The 23,796-nt window shown below is 39.3% G+C and overlaps 1 protein-coding gene across 5 annotated transcripts in view; it reads left to right on the top strand.

Annotated features, from left to right (window-relative positions):
- The window catches only part of pcdh1a (protocadherin 1a), a 77,806-nt gene that overhangs the window by 11,923 nt on the left and 42,087 nt on the right, over nt 1-23,796 (top strand). The window lies entirely within an intron of this gene.

Raw genomic sequence — 23,796 nt, 5'->3', positions numbered from 1 at the left:
CATATCGCCCTTCTTATCCACTTATCTTTTCAGTATTTGGCAAGGTGCAAATTACCTTGGAAACAGAATTATTAATAGAATCAGAGGGGATTACGAAAAGAAAAGTATGATCTTGGGATTAAAAGCCTGTGTGTTTCTTACATCAGTACATACACATATGTCTTAACTGGAAAAGTAGAAACTATAAGTGGGTGAAGTTGACATGAGCACCTTTAATTTATAAAATGTTGCTTTTAGTGCTAAAAAAGAAAACACAGAAGTTCGGATTTCATATTTATGTGACTGCATGACTGATTTTTTTTAAAAATTAATATCAAATTAACCAACCAGCAAATGACAATCAAAAGATTGTCTCTCTGCACAATTCGCTTCGCAGAAGTCATTATCACAATATTATCCAATACAGTATTTGTCACATTACACATCACAACTACTCTCTAACTTCATGGAATACTGTAACATTCAAAATCCCCTGAAATTCCCTTAGGGATTATTCATTTAAAAGAAAAAAATGGCTCATAAAAATAGACAACAGACATTTGATTAGATTTTTTTTAAACAAAGACATGAATAGACCCAGTTTCACTGTTGGCTTGGTTGATACTTTAAGCAGATGTTACCTGACATCTTAGGCGATCACAAGTCTTTGTGGATGGTGTCAGTTTAGCGAACAATCACCACTGTCACCTTGAATGACAACATTAGGGAACAAAAGCCACGGGGTGTGTCTCCGTGAGTCGTGTCAGCCTTTGCGTGTAAATGTGTCTCTTAGTTAAAGAGTGTAAGATGAAACTGCGGCACAGATGTAAGCTCTCAGCACTTGACATTGCTTTTTTAATATGATAACATCAAGGCATATGAGAAAATACCCAATGACTGACAGGCAGATGTTGAAGCTCTGTGACATAACTCTACAGATGTTGTTTCATGTACAGCATCCCATCTCACATCAGGAAGAACAGATTGACCAAAATATATAATTAAAGTAACTGCCAAGTAATGTGACAGATGTAACCCAGTGCCCTTTACTTTAATATTAACCGTGTTGTTCCTTATGGTGAATGCGCTATTGTGTCTCAGTGTTTGTTTGTCCCAAAACGATGTTTAGGTCTGTGTTCAGTTTATACATCGTCTTGCAAAAGGGGTTCACTTACAGTCTTTAGTTTGCTAAATGAAAAACGAAATCAATGCATAGTTGAGATTGTAAACTGAAGCTATACATTGGGTGAGGGAATGCAATCTTTTAGTGACTTACAAATATGAGGTAAGCGTATCTGTTAATCTGTTAGCGTAATATTAATTAAAGTGGAGACACTGGGAGTTTTCCTCAGGTCTGGGCAAGGTAAAACAAATACAAATTCAAAAATATATATATTTATATGCTGTGAGGTGTAAATGTATAGTACAATACATGTCTTGCAGATTATATTGTGTTAATGATGCACTGCTCCTCTCTGGCTAATGTAGTGTGCAAGTGTACCTGATGAATTGTCCGCATGTGACTTATTCAGATTTTATATTATGTTTGAGTTTGAGGGATTCTTTTTCAAATCAACCTGTGATTCATTTTATGCGACATTTTTTTGAACTGCAGTTACTTTTTCGTCATTATGGATGACAAGTGTCATATGAGGTTATCACACCATTGCTTTAGAAATTGCTTTAACAACCAAGGAGATGGCTAACATCCACTACCTTTGTACAACTTTTTTTCCCTTTTGAACACATTTGAACGTGTGATATTGTAAGATGGTTGCTGCAGGAACCCATGACTCACATCAGTAATTAGAAGCTGATAATTAGCCCTGTTGGGTCCAAACGCTCGCACCTTTTATTCACACCTCTCTAATGAGAGTTCCACATTTGTGTAAACCATGTGTCTTGAAAATCACAAGTCAAGGAGTGGTGTTTCACTTTGGATGTTCATCTAATTTCCTTCCTGCTGTTCCCGAAAGCCAACGGGAACTTTGGGCACTTTAGTCATTCCTTTAAACTGGGATGATGTCAAATTTAGACCAATGGCCAGTTCCAGTTGTGGGGAGAGTACCCCAAAAATGCACTCAAGGAGTACTGTTTCTTCACAAAAATAGGACTCAAACAACAGTAAAAAGTAGTCCTCCAAATAATTAATTGAGTAAGAGTTAATAAGTACTCAGTGGAAAAAAATACTCAAGTGCAGTGACGTGGAAATTGTTCGCTCACCGCCATTTTAAGGAGCGTCTCAGTTGTCTTAAATGTGGATCGAGGCGCGAGGATCGAGCATCGAAGATGTTCTACGGGCGAGCTAAAAAGCGAGGAACAAGAAGTCTTAGTGCAGTAAAAAAGTACCAGCTGTGTCGTAAATGGAGCAAGACTTCAAATTAAATCGTTATTTTGAATTCCTTGATTATTTTAGTTCAACTATACATTGTTTGCTGAAGCTGTTTTATTTTGGGCATTATTATAAAGTAACTGCAAAGTGGAAATGAATGTTTTGACCGCCCTGCTCATTCTCCACTAACGATATGCTTACAGGAATTTCCCAACTGGTTGTTGCTTGTACAACATGTGAATTTGTGACTCACCGTGGTGCAATTGAAAATAGCGAATATTTTGTAGGCCAATGTTACAGAGTACAAGGGTACCAAATCCATACGAACCAAAATGTATCATGGCAGACCCTGTTAGAGCAGCAAAGTTTGGTTTACAGAATAGTGAGTGAAACGGAGCTATGAAATTCTGCATTTAAGACAATATTCGTAATGCTGACACAGCGAGGGGAAACATGTTTCACGCTGTATTTTGGGGGGGAAAAAAAAGACCAGTTGTACAAAATATCAAGTAGTAGTAGTGGTTCAGAAGTGGAACCCAACTTTACTACTGATAATATAAATTGAGATACCTAAATATTATGTAAGTAATACAAATAGACACGAGTATATAGATCGGTAATCAATGAATGTGGACGGAGTCGTGTGGCGGATTCTAAGGCACACGATCGTAAAGATGATACATGCGGACTCTCAGGGGGAAGCTTTCAAACTGTACCTTTTAAATGATTTCAATTAGTAATATTTGTCTTTGAACAACAAACCATCGATGGGGGTTTAGAGTGACGTACACTGTTGACTTGTCTCTGTGTCTCATAGAGCATCTAATTTCTCTCACACAATCTATAGTAAGTTAAATATGGCAAAGTAGGCAGGCAGGATGGATGAGACATCAACAATGCAGACATCCATAGTGACAGAACAGTTAATGAGCAGGATGCAGGCAGTTCAATCAGGAAACAAACCATTCCGGGCAGGCACTAGGACGAGCAAGACAAATGTCTGACCTACTCCAGAAATGTAAAGCAGCTCTTTAGTGGCTATCCCTCTACAGATACTCAAAGGTTCGTCAGGCTACCGGGAAGTAGTGCAGAATAATCACATACCCAAATATGCAAGCTACTGAGGTGTGGTACAATTCTTTTGGGGATTTTACATAGACTAAATGTGTTTCAAAACGGTTATCCTGCTCAAACAATTCAAGACGACCATTCGATTCGAGGACTATAATTCAATACATTTTTTTCCCCCAAGAATTGAACCCGTGTGACTTGTGTAAAACAAAAACCAGGGTATTGGACAAGGAAGCTAAAGTTCAAAGATACTTTTAGATGTATTTAAAATCCTCTTACTTTCCATAATGTCCAGAAAGTCTCCACCTACAAATCAATTACACTCGCATTCAAACCTCAAGTCGTTGAGAAGGAATCCGTCCCACACTAGGGCGAAGGAAAGTCAGCCCATGTGTACCACTACACTACCAGTCATCTTGCATAATAGTCATGTTGTGAATGATCAAACCAGTAACATGTAATTCCAAAGCCATCAAAGAAGCAGATAATGCTTGTATAATCTACCACAATTTTAAGGTGGGAATCATTTAGAGATAATGGCTGAGGGGAAGAGGTAATAAATATCCTGAACAACAACAAACTGCCACCCAAATGTGAACAAAGATCAATCAAAAACACCGTGCAATATAGTGTTGGTAAACTTGGTTTATTTTATGGACTAACTTTATGCTTACGATGACTCACTCACTAAAGTTATCGCTTTCTGGTGAGCTCGAGTTAATTAACCAAAAGATTGGAGTCTGCTCTGTTTCCAGTGAGTGTGTAACCTCGCCTTGTGTACAACCAGCCAGAGGATTCATCCTCATCTGGATTCATGGACACCTTGGAAACGTCAGATGGAGATTCAAATCATTCACCCTTTTGAGTCAGAAACTGACCAGATCTGGTGAGATACATGCGTTGTTAAGTGAGCTAACTGTTTTAAAAACATAATGATTGAATAATTGTTTTTTTTTTTTAAAAGCAATAGAATATCTTAATAGCGATAATACATTCATGCTTTGCACAAGGGGCCCAAACCCTTGGTGATGTTATTCATATTACAATGATATACACGACTCACAAAACCTTATGGATATTCAATAGCTTTTGGGTGAAATTTAAGGATGAACTTAAATGCACTACAACCATTACAGGTGAACTTCATTTGACATTTTGAACATGTCCAACTGTTCAGTGTTTCATGACTTTTTGCACAAGTTGCTTTTCTTCCACAAGGAGCTGAAGAGCAAAATTCACAATCACAATCCATGAATCAAGCGATACATTTCCAAGGACGTACATTTCTATGCTTTCAGTCTTTCTGTATGTGCGTTGCTAATTGCTGATGACACTCAGTGACACCCTGAGCTCAGTGGCCACTTCCCCCTCAGAACATCCTGTCTGAAGCCTCACAACGGCGACACACATGACACATGTTGATCAAATGTTCGGCATTATCTTGGTCTCACGATGTCGAAATGCGAATTGCGTAATGAAAAGGACAGTTTAAATATCAATTCTAATTGAGCCAGGAACGGTGTGACAAATAAATTCGTTGAATCCTTGAACATGTCCCCCATCACTTGTTGAAGACTGTTTATCTGAGCTCAATAATCTCCACCCACAACACAGATGTGTTGCACTGTTACCAATAGCTAACTACAACAAGAGTGCTAAGTGAGAAGAATTGAACTTCATTTTTTTAAGAATGTTAACAAGTCTTCTATTTAATGCAGCCGGAGCAGCCCCCAAATATTCGCATCGCATTGCCAAACATGCTTTGAAGTTTGCGGGCAGATGGGCGAGGCGTGTGTTTGAGTCATGCACGATGATGTCGTCAACTGGGGCTCTGGCTTTTCATGACATAAAAGAGCGCTCTCTATTATGCAGATGACCGACCGCCTGTTATACTCAGCATATTTGCATTTTCTCAGAGCATTTTTTTTTTTTTACCCTTTTGCTGATGTCTTGATTCACGTTCCCTACTTGACTGTGTGTTCATGTCAATATATTTCCTAATAACTCAGATGCCATAAGCCATGAAAACTAGCCTTGTGTGACCATAGATGTCAAGTTCTGTTTTAGAGTTTTCAAAGACACATACCCTTGGCATATACCACTATTTATAAATGCCTTGTGAAAAGTCTGAGATGACAAACTGTGTTCTCGTCGTTGGCAAAGTGAAGCAAAGTTTATAAGAACATTGCAGGAAAACACAAAACAAACTGTGGAATTTGGAATGTCCACAGATGTTCGAGAAACACAATGCAAAATAGCATGTGGTACCATTTGGGCTTTTCGTCCCAACACCGCTCAGTCAAAATTTGTTAGTCGAAGCTGTGTACACGCTACTTTTCGACAAAGGAATAATTCCAGTGCAAAATGAAAAACAATGAAAATTGTAACCAAGATCTTTTGTACTCCAAGTAAAAATAAAATCGTTGCAATCGTTTAACGTGATACCACTGAATCATACAGCTACCTTTAAAAATGTTCTCGCTATTGATGAAGTCTAAGGGAAAGCCATAAATATAAAAGTCCTCATTTTTGTTTTTTTCCCAACCCTCAGGTTCATATGATTTGGGGTGATTGTCAACATGTCAGATTCTCTCTTTTTATGCTAAAAAAATCAATCAATCAATCAAACAAGCAACTCCTTTAGGTAAAGCTGTGTGAAGGCTCAGCCTTCTGATGGCGTTCCCCTCAGCTGCGATATTATATCACCACCCATCCCAGCCTCCTTACCTTCTGCCAGGCAGATTACTGCTTTTATCAATAAGCAGCTTAGCACCAAAGTGTCCCTCAATAATACGCCATGGTATTTTTCTTCCTCTGGCAGCTTTAAATGTCTCTTTAGGTGTTCCCCCCCCCCCTCACCTCCCCCCCGCAACTCGCCACCACTATTACAAATTCTCATAACCTTCCATTTCTGTGTTTTCACTCCCGCAACACTTTCCACTTTATTTAACCCTCTCACTGAGGGAAACTACTGATACATTATGTATCCTTCTCTTCAGGTCACATTAGGAACCTAGAAATGGCCCAGGAGGGCCAGAGAGGAGCATCCCCATCAGACATAGCGCCCCATTAGAAGTCTGCACCGCACTATAAAAGCCATTAAGGTCCATTAGGGAAGCGCTCTGGTCCACAGACACCTCTAAGGCCGGTCAGCCTCAAAGGTGCACAATTACACATGGTATAAAATCTATTTGATTTGCCATTAAAATGTCATTTATTATGTTTATACCCAACAGTGTGTCAGTGGTAGTTTATCAAAAAGCATTTTAGTTTCAGAAATGCAACTGTTGGGTCATAATCACTCCAAAATCAAAGATGTTAGGCGACAGCTGTTTTAACTTGTTACTCATTTAATGATGTTTCTCATTAGAAAGGCCGTACATAATGCACGATATCATAAAATGTGAATCAGCGCAAGAATTACTGCGCTTAAATAGATCCCATCTGAGATTTCACACACTCTTTTATTATTTCCGAGCATTTTCTTTAGCAAATTCCAGCTCGGTCACCTCCCCTATTGGGAACGACTCCATGCAGCTGTGAGGTTTCAGCACCGTGACTGGCGCGCTGCTTATTATTGCTTGATGAGCTTGACCCAAATTTTCCACAGACCCACACATTATTCAAAGCGACTTTTAAATTTGTAAAGCCTAGATCAGCTCAAGAGCGAAAACCTGGCTTGGCTGTGAATCAGATTTGATGCGGTTTTTCGGGGAGCCTTTGTTGACATCCGCTTTACTGTTGGGTATTTGCGGGTATTTTTCGGACATAAAATGAATAAACATTGTCAGAACAGATACTAATGTGCATATATTGTTTTCCAGCAGTTCAAAATGCCTCATGCTCCCATCAAAACAGAAGTATTGGTTTACCACCTCACAAAATGATTTTTATTAGATCAAGGGGGAAAAGTTTTGACAAAGTACTCTGCACTAATGACTGTGTGCGTGTGCGGGTAGGCGGGTAAAATGGTGTTGTAAAGTAAGGGGGAAGCTGGAATAATGAATATTGTGCTAGTAAATGAACAAATAACAATCTCTAAATAGTAATTTGATGTTGGCTGTCACATCCAAATTCTTCTCAGAGCTGTTCAATAAACAAGCTCCTCTTACCAAGCAACAGAGCGGCCATGGCTGTGTTATTGATGTTTGGTGGAAAATAAAAGATAAGCACTGTGAATAAATCATCAGCAGGAGAGATTAATGTCAATGTATATGAAGCGATGGTAAAAAGAAATGAATGTTTATAAAATGAATAGTCCCGCTGTCAAAATGGCAGAGGTGCTTTGGGAAAAATGCTCGCGTCAAAGGAAAGTGAGACTCTCAAGCGAGACATAGTATGCTGACAAACAGACCAACAGCTAGCTATATTTGGGGAAAATGTGATTTCATGGGCTATTTGGAAATTGCTTGCCAGATGAATGCAGGAGTAGCAAAATCCATCCCAAAAAATGTTACATGTGGGTTCAGCAATTGCGGGCATTCCGACATACCAAAGACAATTCCTGTCAATTGCACCTGCGTACACACATTTTCCACAGGCGAACAAGCATGCAAAATAATTGCCTCCAGCATCACGCTTCTTAAGCCAAAGAGCATTTTGAAACCTTTGACCGAGTGCTTTCTGTTGAGGAAGCACCACCGTGGTATGCATTACAGGCCCTGGGTTGGGGTAGACATCCGGCCAATAAAAGCTTTTCTGCGACTTTGTCAACATGCTACTGCCTCTGAAGAAAAGTTACATTGTGTATAACACGATATGCTGTAGTTACATGGTATGCAATCTGACTGTAATATCTGTTTATATCGCTGTCATTTAAAGGACAAACATTTCACATTAATTTATCCCATCAAAGAAATGTTCGCATCAGTCAGGCATGTCATTGGTTAGATCATTTAACTTCAGGCTATATGTTGCGGCTGCTGCTCGGACATGCATTTGATGAAGCTCAATGAACATGTCCACACAGGCAGACACAATTGTGTGAGTAGAGAGTGCACTGTTGCATGGACCCCCCCCCCCCCCCCCCCCCCCCCCCAGTGAGAGGAGACGGGGCAGGTGCTGGCAGAGGTTGGAGGATGGAAGATGCTGGGGAGATCCAGGCCCGGGTCGTGGGCCAGATCCCGTCCTTGCAGTTATGAAGGAGAAACTATAACTGATGTGACAGTGACAAATGAACCATCCCCACGTCCCCCAACTGCCACTTTTATGCCTCTCAACTTGAGTCTCTTCACAACCCACCCACTGTTTTCTTCTTGGGCGCCCTCAACTCTTCAAGTCTTCTTTATTCTTAAGCGCCCTCAACTCTTCAAGTCTTCTTTATTCTTACCTACTGAGAGCTTTTCAGCTTTCAATCTCCACTCTGTGCTACGTATTTTTAACTTTCACTTTGTACATTCTGTGGTGCTCTTTCACATCTCTACCTTCCATCGCCAACCCTCCTCGCCTCTCTCCTTTCTTTTTGCTTGTAAAGTATTGGACTACCTTGCACCAGAAGATGCGTCATGTTGGATAATGTCACTTTCCAGCGAAAATCTTACATTTTACGTGTTCTCCTGCATGTCCTGTTAACATACAGTCTGCAGCCACACAAACATATGACTCAAAAAGAGGTGATGAAAGTACTTCGAGCAAAAATGTTGATAATTCCGCGTCGCTTTTGAATCCTCTCGGCCGCCTGAGTTTTCTCAAACTCTGAAAGGCAACTCCTATGTTCATCCTTGTTCTGTCTCGGGATCGGTCACCATTTCCTTCCTCTGTTGCTTCTTCGCTCTGCTTCTGTTTGCTAGTCTGATGCCCAGCGGTTGGTAAACAAAGGATGGGATTTTTTACATTTGTATTTTCTGGTGGTGGACATTCTGCCGTGGTTTCAGCAAAGCTCCTGAAGCCCAAAGTAAGAGGTCAGCGTGACACCACATCGGTACAAGATGATGCCAGAGGGGCAGGTTTTTTTTTTTTTTTACAAATAATTTGACTATTGTACTACTGTCTGGTCAAATTTTAACAAATGTGACAAGACGTTTTTTTTTTATTATTGCCAACTCCCGTTTAAAGTTATGAGTCTGCTTCAAAGTAATAACAACACTAAAAGGTTTAAATGTACGCACACACAACATAAAATGATTGCTTTGAAAATGTCTGTATTTCTGGTGCTAAATCGTTCACATAACAGTCGTTGGTAGAGTATTTTTATAAAATACGGTACAGTAAAACAGCTTTTTATTGCTCCTTGGATGGCAACAATATAATAATAAAATATAGTGTTGGATTATCCTGTCCATTTAATAGATCTTCCCAGGCTCTGTCCAATAGCACTGATGCAACTAACATGGCATTTACAGCCTATAAATTGATTCCATGCATCAAAACTTGTATTAGCGAGTAGGATTGACACAGAAGAGTGTCATTAAACAGGAGACGGTGAAGTAGTACAAAGGATGAAGGAATAGCTCAGCAGTGATTATTGTTGAGGTTTAATGACTGTCTTGCTCCTGTAATAGACCTTCTGGGCTGTTGAAATGAGATGCCAAGTAGAGAAGACAATTAATTGCTTGGCTTCCTTTTGTCCCTGCCTCCATCCTCATGTGTATTGGGCTGAAACTTGCTAAGATAAAGGCTTAGGGCCACCCTAATACCTTCAGACACTCATCTCTCTATCTTGAATTTATTGTGGGTGCATTGTTTGAGTCAGGTGGCCCTGTGCTGCTGTTTGATATGCTGGAGCAAAATACCAAATACTCAAGGTCCACAATGGCATATACAGCTTGTATGAAAATATACTATATATATATATATATATATATATAATATAGATGGAACTCATTTAGAAAAAATCTTTGCAGTGTTTCCTTCCAGCAAGAATATTTTGTCAAATTGGGCCAAAACATCATGAAGTAGAATTTATGATTCCGGCTCTGTGCAATCTGTACAAGTTTAGTGACAGGTTATTAATAAATACTGTCGATTATCATATGAAAGGCCTAAGCTTCCCCTATGGGCCGATCTGCATCTAAAATGCTCAATGCATTGTTAATGTGGGTCACATGGCTGGTCGCGGCTGCGTGCAGGACTTTGTGTGTTGCTTGCAGGAAACAACTAATCAGTGTGATTTTGAAAAGGTCTGAAAAATGCAACAAATGCCTTCAAAAGATGATTGGTATCAAAACCAAAGGCAATCATATATTCTTATCGTAGGTGGTCCACTAATGACCAATAATTTAAACTCAACTGTTAACAAGTGGCACACCTAAAATTAAACTCAACATTCATCTTTGTGTTTTAGTGTCTTATGACAATATCAATATCCTACCAACGAGTTGCTACAATTACGGCCGCCAAATGAACAGTTGAATGCTGGTGTAATACTGCACACATTCCTGTTTATGAACATTAAAATGCATCGGTCTTCTAAATCATTATGATGCAAATGTGAGTCTGTTAAGCAGCAGTACATAGCACAGAATAAATGAGTGCAAATCCGTCAGGCAGCGCTAAGAAATATAGCGAGCCGAATGTAATTGTGCTATTCAACAAATGGTCAACACCGTACGTACACCTTAGAATCCAGTCGAAAACGAAATAAGAAAAGGGCAAAATGTTTACCACACCATGTTCATTTGTGCACACACAATGTAGCAGTGTTATCGAGAGGACAGCATGCAGCCGGTAATCAAAAGTCTGATAAATAATACAATCTCAAATAAATACTGCCATTCAGTTAAATGTGCACGCACCATACTCCTATTGCCTGCCAAGAGTTTCAGTATTTTTTGTGGATAGTGAATATATGGATAATGTTAAAATATATTATTCTCACATAATTGATTTACCAATCTGATCTAATGTTTTCCTTCTGCTACTTTAACACATATGAATGTGTTAAAGTAGTGCAGTGTGAAATTTTAGCCCTCCACATAATGACTCTGGAGCTGCAGTGACTCACGCAGGAAGAGGGCCGTTTCTGGTCTGTAGCCATATGAAATGTCATCTGAAATTTGACAAGATATGAAGAAGCAATCCCCTTTGAAAGCTCCACTGAGCTGCACATTTTCTGATATTGTTCCCGCATTATAATTGAGCCCCTTACGGGTGACCCATGTCGTTCGGAGATAAAACTAATTATTTGCCAGAAGAATTACTGCGAGCATTTCTGTCTTCGGGTCAGAATAACTGTTAGCTGCCTTGTTACAATAATGATGTGACCATGTATCACATTCCTTTTTTTTTTTGGTAGCTTTGTTGCGACAAAATCTATGTCACAATGTCAGACGGGCTTGTTTCTTTTAATGGCACGTTGGTTTTAAAGGTATGATCTTCAGGCCCATTTGTGATCATTTTACTTTTAATGCCACACCTCGTATAGAACAATTTGGCTCCATATTAGACTAAGAGACTCACTTTAGGAAACACGTGCATTGTTTTAGCATCTAGTAGACATTTAAGCTAGTGCAAGTGCCGGCTTACCAACAAAGACCCTTAACCACACCAAAAAGAAAAGGAAAAAAAAGTTCAATAAAAATGCTATTGATGTTTAAAATAGTATGTGCTGCAGATCGGCATAACCTTACAACCTAAAAATATATTTTTGAGGGGGAATTTGTTTTACGCATTTGTGTCCCTCAAGGGAAAATGCAACTCTCACACTAACTGTATGCGCCGTGTTGCAGCACACCACGCAAAGAGAGAGAGTCGGAGTGAAAGAGGTGAGCAACGTGTGCTGGCCCCTTCGAGCTGAGGCGGTGGGGACGATACCTTGCTCAAGGGTACCTCGAAGGTGGCCAGCAAGCCCAAGGCCTTACAGACTTAGCTACTCCCGCCCCAGTCAGTTGAAAAAGGATTTGTCATGTGACTTCGTTAAGCAAAGCGTCTACTTTTATTTGCAGGCACCGACCCGCATTACAGTCGTTGAGACAAGTGAGCAACACATCATATAACGGTTGAAGATTGCGCCGTTGCAAGAACCCCACAGTACCAGACACTTTATTAAGCACACCTTGCTTGTCCCGGTTTGGACCCCGCTCTTGTCATCTTCAAGTGCCTTAATTCTTTCTGGCATAGATTCACTAACAGGCTAGAATTGACGTGATCGCATTATGCAGTTGGGGCAGATTTGTGGACTGCACATCTGTGATGCAAATCGCTTGTCCCTCACATATTGGATTGATAACGGGTGACTCTGAAGGCCATTTGAGGCGATTGAGCTCATTGTCGTGTTTAAAAAGAAGAAACGATTCAAGGAATAGATATGCTGAGAAACAAGAGAAAATATCCTACATTAAACCACCAGCATGAGCCGTTGATGGGGAGAAAAGAGAGATGCATACTTTCATGTTGCTTCTGCCAAATTCTGAGTCTGCCATTCAATCGTCGCAGCAGCAAATTAGGCTGATCAAACTAGCTAACATTTTGTCTGATTCGTGTCATACATGGAAAGAGGAGGTCGGCACTTTGCATCTCAATACTCATTGCGCCATCGAGAGCAAAGTACTGTGTAGCAGAAAGAAAGCTGTACTGATCAATGCAACATGCCTTATATTATGTAGCAAAATAAAACAAATGAGAGGGGTACTTGGGTCAACCACCATGTTTTTATTCAGGAAACTTGAAAAGATGAAAAAGCTTTACAGTTCAATGTATAATCTCAGTAACGAGTTGCACCGGCCCACCTTGACTCTTAGATATTTGTCCTCCATTGATACGTGAATTCTCATTCCATGCTGGAGGCATGGTCCAAAATGTTCACATTACAGATGGACAAAGTGCAAATAGCAGGGTCTGCTTTTCTTCCAAAAAAAAGTTGTTATCATAAAATTGAACATCTGGATCCATGTTTAAAACTGAAATACAGTATGTGGAAAAGCTGGTGTCAAATTCTACGCAAAAAATAATTCCGCTTAGTCAAATGAGCACTGGATTTACCTCCTATTTCGAATACATACCAAAACCAGATAATTTTGAAGGCAATGTTGTTGTTTATCTTCCCAGATGAGGCCATCTCTCATTGCATTTTGCTAGACACATAAACTACTCCATATTCTCCTCAGGACGTGTTTAAGGTTGAGCATAATCAATCAATCGTGGCTTCTTTGTTCGTCTATCCAATTTTGTCCAGAGGCTTTTGGCTCTTGAGCTTTCATAACACTTCTCAGAAATTGAATGCGAACTGAGAGAATGTGAATGGGATATGCAATACCAGCCATAAGGCTTGTGTAAATTAGCCTTGAATTTGCATGAATTGAAAAAAAAAAAAAAACAACAAAAAAAAAAAACAACAGAACATCTCAGGCAGAACTGAGTGCTCAGCACATTTCACACAGAAGGCTCATTTGACCAATTTCAGTAAAGGCCATTCATGTTGGCTGCACGTAAAACAATGGTAGCACTGGTTACACTGAACTCACAAAGGCATCACCGCTTATCAGCACATTTTCAGTAATTAAGTTATAGTGCCCCAAAACGGGCAGTTTCATTGCTTTATTATGAAAAAAATATATATTGGAAGGTTCCACCATGTCTCAAGAGTACAAACGTAGGTATTACTGTTCTTTTGAAAGCAACATAAAAGAAACAGCCATTACAGAATAAATGTGATCCGATAGAGAACGTGTATGCCCACCAGTACATAGCAGTGCCCCCTTTACCTTGTCTCTCCACCCTGTTAAGACATTATACAGTCTGCTAAGATAGATAAGCTCACAATATAAAGTATCAGGAAACTAAACAGTTCAACAGATTTTGCACAAAAAAAAAAAAGTCTATCCAAGTCTTATCCAAGAAAAGGTTTGACTAAATGCATGCATTTCTAAGTGTTTCTGTATGTGCTCGATAAGCATAAGTATCAGATCAATGTTCTGCAAATGTGTGATAAGGCCCACATTTGATTACAGTCCCGCATAAAGCGCTTGCGTCTGATTGTGGCGTGCTTTTTTTTTTCTTTTTCGTAAAGCCTATGGATTATTGTCTGTTACGGTGTGTCTTTTATCAGCTAAGCTGATTTATTTGCATTTCATGTTACGCTAAGGTCGTAGCACCTTTAATACAATCAACTTTTCTAATATGTGCTCTGTGGCGGACTTACATTGTAAATGTTGCTATTTATTGAGGTTATAGTGATCTACTAGTTACGATTCTCCACCAATTGTCTTTCAGGTATCATGTCTCTATGTCAAAGATAAACCTCTTTTTTCAGTGATATCTGACTACAGATGAAAGGGTTAGTAGAGGTCAAAAATCATTATTTTTCCTTTACCTTGATCTCAAATTTCCTGGAATGATTGCTCTGTCAACAAGAACCCAATTGATTGTTAAAGGTATCTAGCCAAAGGTGCACGAAGGGTCAAAGGCTACTGTATCCTGCCAAATGAGTTTTTTTTTTGTTTGTTTTTTTTCAAAAATCTTCTGGTATGCATTTTATCATATCTATTATAAGGCTCATTTTCGAAATTCTGCATTTTTTTTAATGATCCTTTCCAGCTGGAAGCGTTCAATGTTTGACAGCTTGTCAGCCTCAGAAAAATTACTCTTACAACATAACAATAACAAAATTACATTAATTTCATTTCACAATTAATAACAGATAATTGCTTCATTTGTATGAAGTGTCACATAGTGTTCGCGAGTGTATGAATGCTGTTGGCTTCTATTCAGCCGCCCCTAAATAGAGACGTTTCCATTTGTGCACCGAAGAGCAGAAAATGTGAGGCTTTATGTTTGTCCATCTCTGCCTTGAAATGTGTTTGTACCCTGCTGGTTACAATGATGGTGATGCAATATATGTTTGGAAAAGAAATGCTCCTCATTCACTTAAAGATGTCATATGTTCACGAGGATGCACCAATCCCATTGCAGAAAACTTGACACCGATATGATCTCAATTCTAAGCTTGGATGCGTTTTTCTTTTGCCACATTAAGAAAAAAAGCAAAAACGTTTTCTTCATAAGCGATTGATCGTTATTCCAACTTCAGTTTAGGGGTTCGGTGGCCTCTTGTATGATGCCCGAGAGTTTTTTGCGGTTCCTTCTCCATACCTTCTCCATATATATCAGTAATGTGAGCACACCAAGCCATCCATTTTCTATACCACATTTGCACCTAACCAATCAATTAAGCTCACACGCATGGGATGGTACACAGAGAAAACATATACAAGCACGATGAGGACATGCAAACTCCACACAGGAAGGCCGAAGTCAACATTTGATATTGTTAACACAACATAGTAATTCATAGCGTTCTCCAAAAAAAAGGGCTTTTTTCCAGATCGTGTCCAAACGAATTGGTGTGGAGTCATTCTAGTGCCGCTCACATGATTTTACATAACTAAAATGTGTTTTATTCCAATGAATTGTGTAATTGCATTGCTACGGTGGGCCGTTAAAGACTAATAAAACAATAAAAAATATACATTTTGAAATGTCCAACTTAACCAGAATGACTCTCCCTTGAAGCCGTTTGAGCCAACTGCCATTCCAGTCTATCAGTACACCTTTATACACACCATTGTGCTCTTACAATCCAGCATGTTTTGTGTTTCTTTCATCACAATATAAAAGCAGTGTCTCGGTATTTGTGAGTTCCTGGAAAGGATGAAAGAAATGATTATCTTGTATATGAATGTTATAGAATGTTTGTTTCCATCAAGCGGTACTCGAGCAGCAGCCGTACAGTAAATGGCAACAAGCTCGCTATATAAAGACGGTGCCCAGCACTGGAAGGGAAGGGAGACAGAGACGGGAAAAGGTAACGCACATTATGTTTTCGGCATCAAGACAAAAAAAAGCAGCAGTGAGTGGGTTGAGGTGAAGAAAAACTGTTGTCAGAGATCGGCGGTAGTGGCTCACCTGGGGATTCGGGCAGGTGCAGAGGGCACCGAGACATGAGTGGGCTCACGGAGTGGGCGGATTGTGTGTGAATGTTGCGGTTGTTACTACCGGTGTTTAAAGTGCAGATGCTGTTGCTAGGATACAGGAAATTAGATAACATGCTCTTGATTGAAATCACACACTGTTTATTTTGCTGATTCCAAATGAAGACAACTATAATTACATGTTTAGGTGGGGAAAAAAATGTAATCTATGGAGACTTTTTGAGTGTTCAAGATGGAACTCCCACAGTGTAGTAACATTAGTAATGATATGCAAGGTTGTTGGACACTTTTTGAGTGTTCAAGATGGAACTCCCACAGTGTAATAACATTAGTAATGATATGCAAGGTTGTTGGACACTTTTTGAGTGTTCAAGATGGAACTCCCACAGTGTAATAACATTAGTAATGATATGCAAGGTTGTTGGACACTTTTTGAGTGTTCAAGATGGAACTCCCACAGTGTAGTAACATTAGTAATGATATGCAAGGTTGTTGGACACTTTTTGAGTCTTCAAGATGGAACTCCCAGTGTAATAACAACAATGATATGCAGTGTTGTCTTAATGATACCTGCATAGCATAATGAAATTTACAAATCTGTTGAAAAAAAAATATTTTATTAGTAAACTAGCATAGAACTCAGGCTTATGCAAACCTCTGTCCAGGTTTTGATCAGCACCAAATTGCACACATTCCTGCATTTGCAGCATTATCAAGATCACAAAAGTTCGATGAGTTCCTCTTCCGCTCATGCTCCAACCCTTCTCCAAGTATTGTGTAAATTGTGGTTGAGAGAGTTTCTGCATCATCTGGTTAACTAACAAAAACAACATGGACACATTGTATAGTCGGTCGGTATATTCCAATCATCCATGTTTTAATTGTGTGAGTTTCCGTTTTGATTTTTTAGTTTTTGAGTATTTCAAGAATACTTCCTTTTTAATTAATATTTTTAATGGGTTATACATTAATGTTGAACTTAAATGAAGAAAGAAAATGGCAATGTGGCAATACAAAATTCCACTAATCCAAAAAATCAGGAGGAGAACCTTATCAGATCTCTCAAGATGCATTCAGAATTGGCAAGGTTGTGATATTGTGAGCTATGGTAACTGAATAGTCTTCTCACTAATGGAAATGTGTCAAGACAGCCATTCATTCACCCAGCAGACTGAAGACAGTGAGCGACGGAGCATCGAGACGAGTGAGTGAGACACTGAAAGTAGAAGAGAGGGAGTCCTAACTTATTATTTTGCTTGGCCGTGGAGAAGATATCATGATGAGAAAGAGTGGCTAGGTCATTGCTGTTCCTTCTTTTTATCTAATATTAATCTTAGGATAAGCTTACAGTTAGCTCCAGGGCTATCCAAGTCCTGTTGGTTTTGTTCTCATCAAAGCCCCCCGGGTTCCTTAGTTAGGTCTGACGGCAGACTGAGGAAAGATATAGTATTTACAGATACTCTGCGAATCTAACAAATGATAGAAAAGATCGAATCGCCTGGGCCATAAAATTTGAATTAGAGGGATGACTTCCTTCTTTTAATAATGAATCTTTTCATCAGCAGTGCAAATAAACATGCTTAAGAGTAGAAACTGTGACGGCTATGTGCAATGTATAATGCAATCTTTTATTTGGTGCCACTTAGGCTGGCTTTATTCAATGCACCTGCTGCATGTGTAACACTAATCAAACCCTTTTGACACATGGAGAAACACCTCATTGTTCATGTTGTCTATCCTATCCACTTGTTACAATATAAGGGAGTAAAGTGACAATGCTTTTGTACAATAATGCGTTTATGTCGTACAGAAACAGAGTACTAAGTCCTTCCCACACAGCCGGGGATAACAATTCACAGCTCTCTACTGACTATCTATTGCGCAGTGTCTCATCCCCCAGTGTGTGCAAAACAATGCCTCAAAACCTCCCGTGTGTTGGAATGAACCATCATCAACCAGGGAACAGACAAGAAAACAAACAAAAATCATAACCTGAACCTTACTCATGGCAAGAATAACCAGTATGAATTGTGTTTTTTGTAAGCAATTTTGGTACATTTACAACTACAACCAACATATTTGACTATGGGCACAATACTGATTTATTGATTTATTTTTTAAATACAGCAATATACATGTATTTATGGACCCAACTCCGTTGAAAACTAGTAGATATTGAATATTCTACAGACCACAGTCATCGCAAAGGATGCCCACACAATTGATGCCCCCACTTCTGCAGTAATGTCCGGTGACAATATTAAGAGAACGACAATACAATCGAGCTACATCTACCATAATATTTGGTTGACTTCATCAAGCTACATAGCAAGCAAATATTTGGACCAACTCTCAGTAAGCTGCGGTGCAGTTCTTTATCACTACAAACTACAACCACAATAATAATAATAATAACAATAATAACAACAATAATAATAATAACAACAGTTTAAAAGTTTGTTCAACCGTGTTTCACTCCAACATGCTAGCTAGGCCGCGCACAGGGTAAAATGTTACATTTAGCGGGAGATGCTGGCATGGCTAGCTGTAAAGATGTCACTCTTAATTAACAGGAGCATGCGTTTTGTGTGCATATTAGTGAAAGGCATGTTGTCTGTCTTATTTGTCACCAAGCTCCAGAAAAGGCAGCTTCAAAGCATTACTACACAGGGAGCCATTGTGAATTTATAGTGAGGAAGGCACGGCAAAAGCGCCTGCAAGATAAATAATGAAAGCTCAGAACAAAAAAAAAACAAAAAAAAACGCTTAACCAAATTAGGAATAAAGCAGAAACCAAGGTTTTATTTCATGTGATTTACCTTTTGTTTATGCAAGAACGCAATGGGTTGGTAGAAATATAAGGAAGCAATAGCTTATTACCACCCACACTTTAATCAGAGATTACACAAATATGGATGACTTCAAAAACTAATTGTGAGTGTGTAACTTGGTGCAGAGACTAAGAACTAAGTCCCAGGACTTTTTTCAAATGTTTTAATTCAATCTATTGACCAAAGAATAATTTGTGTATTGGTTTCTATTAATCAGGAAAGGATGAGAGTGCAGAGCATAACCTAAATTCTGACACACACAAGTTAGTTGCCATAACAGCATCAATCCATCTATCCATTTTCTGTACCGCTTATCCTGTTCTGGGCCACACAAGGGGCTGGTCAGCTGTCTTTGTTTGAAAGACGGACTGCACCCTGCCATTGGTCTCCAGTCACTCACAGGGTGGTTGCCAGTGGGGCAATTGGTGGGAATTTTGGTGGGGCAGCTGGACGAACGTCAGCTACACATTTAGCATTGTGTTTAAAGTAAAAATGGTGTCTAAGCAACGTTTCTCACCTGGGACCCAAATTCTCATTACGTTACGTCCACTTGGGGTCGCCGTCCTCACACTCTGCAGTACTGTATCTGTGACTGAATGCGTGTGGCTTTTGAAGGCGGGGCCTGGCCTGTTGAGTGACATGAGACCCAGTGAATTTAGACTTGGCTGGCTGTTAACTAGCTAACTGTTAGCCACGCTGTGTGAGTGACTCGGCGTAGTTGTAGCAAACGGCAGATCATGTGGCTATACTTTATTGTTTATTGTCTTACCTTAGTTCAGTAAAGCAATTGAAAGTGGGCAGTTGGCTGTGTCTATCCTTCTACGGGTGGAGGGATTTCAAGTAGTTCTAACTATACAACAACGGTGGTAGGCTATAGAGAATTAGCTAACAATGTTTACTTCAGCATAGGTCTGCAGTAGTGCAATTTAAGACAGTTGCGCTTTTCAATTGGCAAATTTCACGTGAGCTTCTTTTATGTCCGAAATACTCTGCAGTAACAGTCTGTGTGGAGAAATAATCACTGCAAAATCCCGTGAAATAATAATCCGCGATGTAAATCCAATGAAAGAAAATGTGCGATCCAGCTGCAAAAAGTGATCTGCGATACAGCAAGAGATGAGTGTGCTTTAAATAATGCCAGCTGTTGAGCATCGTAGCGTTTTGACATTTGGCATTTACTGAACCCTGCAACCTCCAAACTCAATGTGTGTGACAAATGTGACTATAAAGGAGCCAGTCTTAACATTAAGCGCTTTTCAATATCGTGAAGTGGAGAAGTGACATATTAAACACAGTCCATTTAGCGCTCTTAATGGCAAACAATAATATCAATCATTTGACAAATCGGAGGCAAATTTTCTCCATTATAGTTGCAGGGATTGTGTCACCACTTCCCTTGGCATTTTTTATCACTGTGATGATTTTTCCGAGAGTGATGTGTTGTGCTCTGCTTCTCCTGTCTGAGCAATGCAACACCCCAGCAAAATGTCAACAGTTGACAGGCACTCTTGAATTCCATTTTCACCATGACAGCATAAGAAAAGAGGCACATAATGTGTTGTTTTGAGGGTTGTTAGCTCCACTAGTGTATCATATAAAAGTAAGAGTTACTGAAATGTGAATGTGGAATCGGAATTCCTCTCTTTCTCTCTTTTTCCTCTCTTCTCTGACAGTTCAACAATGGAAAGCAGCGGTGAATAACACTAATTTGCTGAAATATGAAATGAATCTCTGTGTGATACAATGACTGCTAAAAACTAAAAATGCCATTAATTTATATGAATACATAGTACAATTTCCTGTTTTGTCAGCAACGGTAGCCGGCAAAAACAGCTTTCTGAGGTTGTGCTCAGAGCATCTCTGCAGTTATTTTGTTCAACCTTGGTAATTACAAAATTCAATACCTCTTGTTCTTTAGAAATCAAGTTAGCACATTGATCTACCAGGAAGCCATTCTACAACAACAATGAGTAGGCCTGGTGAAAATAGCATCATGAGTCTTTTGACGTTAGCAGCACTTTGCTGCATTTACAGTTAGTGCAAACCCCATATTTTGGTCTGCTGGGAATTTGTTTTCTTTTTTTTGCAATGCTTGATTTTAGTGGTGTCATAATATAGATGCATGTGCACAAAACTGCAACTAGTAAGAGTTTTATTTTTAAAGAAACCTTCTGAACCAACGCTACATGTGCATTCGTGAGGCATTACAACTGTTATTTGGATATTATCACGCTCCGATGCATCAGGCAAAGACAAATGAATTCTAGCTCGGGATCGTTACAAAACAAACTGTCTTTTGTGAGGTGAAATGCAAAATGTCAGCACTCTCCCCCAGCAGACAGCAGGCGTTGTTTCAGATGTTGTATGGTTCAGACTATTTCTGTTGTGATTGACTGGCATGTCAGCAACAGAGCAACCATCAACAGCTGCTGAAATAACCCCAAATGGGGTTATAGCTGTTTGTTTTATGGTTTGATTTTTGTGGGTCAGGATGCAGAAGGAACATCACTTAGAAAGGAATATTTAACAATGTGCCAAAATGGAATATCTAGGGACTTAGTCTGTTGAAACCAGGACATATTCATCTATTTCAAAGAGCCCTCTGGACTCCTACTGTGTCACTGAAACGAGAGGCACAGGCTACATTTGAAGTTACCTCTCGAACAGTTCCTATTGTGACAGAAAGCAGAATCATTTTTGGCTGTTGAAACCAATCAAATGAGTGGGCAATTCCCTCTTTTACCACCAGCAGAACGCAATTTAGTCACAACATGATTCATTTTAGCAGCATTCTTCACCAGATCTTCTGTTTCAGTGAATCTTTAAGCCATCAGTTTGCATCACCCTGCCCAACAAAATATCTGTGTCGTCAGGTAATGAAATCTTGTCTGCCGCAGCATATCTACTATTTAAGTGGTAGCGTCAAAATCATTACCCCGCAACAACCAAATATCTACTGCCAAATATCAGAGGGAAAATTAATGCTCAGACCATTAGTCACAAATAATTATGCTTTGCGCTATCAAACCAAGAAATGGGAAATGCTTTGCAGATAGAGTACAAGAGAGCGATGGATTTTGATGGGTGCACGGGGGAAGGCGGGGTGCGAATAATAGTATGACACGAAAGAAATTAATCCTGAATATCCACCGCTCCCTATGCACCTCTACTATTGAAGGCTCAGTCAGTCTAGTCCATTTATGAATCACTGAGCCTTGGAGACACACAGGAGAAAAACCACCAGCCCTCATAAATAAAGCAGCAACTTACTGCTGTCGTGCCAATGAGTCATTCAGGTCTGCTCCCGTTCACTTCTGAGATGGTGCAAAAGTATTTTAAACCACCCAAGACCTCCCATTACGTATTTCCATTTTGGTGAGCAAATTTGTACCAAAAAAAAAAAAAAAAAAAAAAAAAACAAGCTCTCTATTATGTACATAAGAGGCACTTGTGACTTGTTTCCAGTGATATCAGTGTCTGCACCTTTGCAAGTTCTGTGCAAAAGCCATCATAGTAACACTCAGACACAAACAATTACAATCCTGCAAGCATATGTTTTATAAAATATGGTGGTCATTTCAAAAATGTTATGTGTCAATGAAAATATTATACAGTAAACGCTTGCTATTCACAGGGGCTAGGGATCGAGCTGCTATAGCATAAAGCTGTAAATCAGTGATGTCCCTCAAACATCTTTCCAATTGCCTATATGAATAGGGTTAGGGTTTTAACCATAAACATACCACAAACTATGATCCCAAAACACTTTCATATAATTTAATTAAAACTAATTTTACTACAATCCCTTTAAAAATGAATGGCTCACAAATTATTTGAGTTTGAAAATTTTTTACTGGAAGTGCATGTGCAAGACGCTCCGTAATTTCTGGTAACAAGCCAGGCGTTACTCAGCTTCTCCTTGACATACAACTTTGTTAGTCTCTCAGCTAAGATGCATCATTTCAATGTACCTCCTTGACACCAATTACTACTTTCCTATTAGTCAGGGTCTTTGCTCCCTCTTGTGGCATCCTTACATCTACAATTAGGAGAGTTTTTCAGCAAATAGCTAAGGAGGAGTTCGACAGAAAAAAAAACATGAATGGGTGAATTTGTGAATAATGAATAGTCAATAGTCCTCGTGATGGTGACTGTTCATGCTAAATAAACATTGTCTATTTGATATAAGATCATCATAACATTTCATATACAGTATCTAAGGCTCACTGTATTTAAGGATGGGAAGCGAAAACTGATTGTCTTTGATGATCCATAAGGAATCGGCTTGATAAACAATGGCGATAATGGAACCGGAGTTTCTGGATTCTTATCAGTTCCCATCCCTTGTCGTATTACTGGGGGAAAAAACGAGAAAAAAACCCAATTCATTTTGTTATACATGTATTTATGTTAGCTCTATGAACATGTACGTTGGATTGCATTTGATTGCATTTTGAGGGAATGCCTTACACTGTTATGGAAGAAGGTTACTTTCTCTCTATGATCGCTACATGCTTCCATTATACAAAGAACAGAGGAAGTCACCATTACAATCTTCACACACACACACACACACACACACAATCCTCTTTGCTTACGGGGAAACCTGGTTCAAGATTAGATAAGAAGCATGCATTCAATTCTGTTTTATTGATTTAGAGTGGTCATCGGGATTTTGGCTGCTGCAATCGATCTGAGATTGATGATACAAGATGGT

This window comes from Phyllopteryx taeniolatus, chromosome 17 (assembly GCF_024500385.1).
Source record: "Phyllopteryx taeniolatus isolate TA_2022b chromosome 17, UOR_Ptae_1.2, whole genome shotgun sequence".
Lineage (NCBI taxonomy): Eukaryota > Metazoa > Chordata > Actinopteri > Syngnathiformes > Syngnathidae > Phyllopteryx > Phyllopteryx taeniolatus.
This window is presented reverse-complemented; position numbering and strand designations above follow the sequence as displayed.